The sequence below is a fragment of the Trachymyrmex cornetzi genome, unplaced genomic scaffold, assembly GCF_001594075.2.
Source record: "Trachymyrmex cornetzi isolate Tcor2-1 unplaced genomic scaffold, Tcor1.1 scaffold1038, whole genome shotgun sequence".
Classification (NCBI taxonomy): domain Eukaryota; kingdom Metazoa; phylum Arthropoda; class Insecta; order Hymenoptera; family Formicidae; genus Trachymyrmex; species Trachymyrmex cornetzi.
This window is the reverse complement of record NW_017295585.1, coordinates 42,323-42,581: the sequence shown is the minus strand read 5'-3', so window position 1 is coordinate 42,581 and position 259 is coordinate 42,323. Positions and strand designations below refer to the sequence as shown.

The 259-nt window shown below is 38.2% G+C and overlaps 1 pseudogene; it reads right to left on the bottom strand.

Annotated features, from left to right (window-relative positions):
• The window catches only part of LOC108758844 (uncharacterized), a 13,041-nt pseudogene that overhangs the window by 12,334 nt on the left and 448 nt on the right, over positions 1-259 (bottom strand).

Genomic DNA, 259 nt, shown 5'->3' with positions numbered 1-259 from the left:
TTTTTCTCTCATTTTCTTCAATTAATTTCTTAATACTATTAAAATTTAGAACGATCGAATTCTTAAAATTAAGTATTATTCCCTTTATTTTACAGACCTCATGCGTGCGTCCTTCTAGCGTATGAATGATATACGAGTAAAATTTTGGACCACCAGAAACAAACGACTCGCTATAACTACCGCGACCGTAGCTTTCGAGTTCATCCGTCATATCGCCCAGAAAATTACCCGTACGCGGTTCGTACTCATTCGGCTCGCC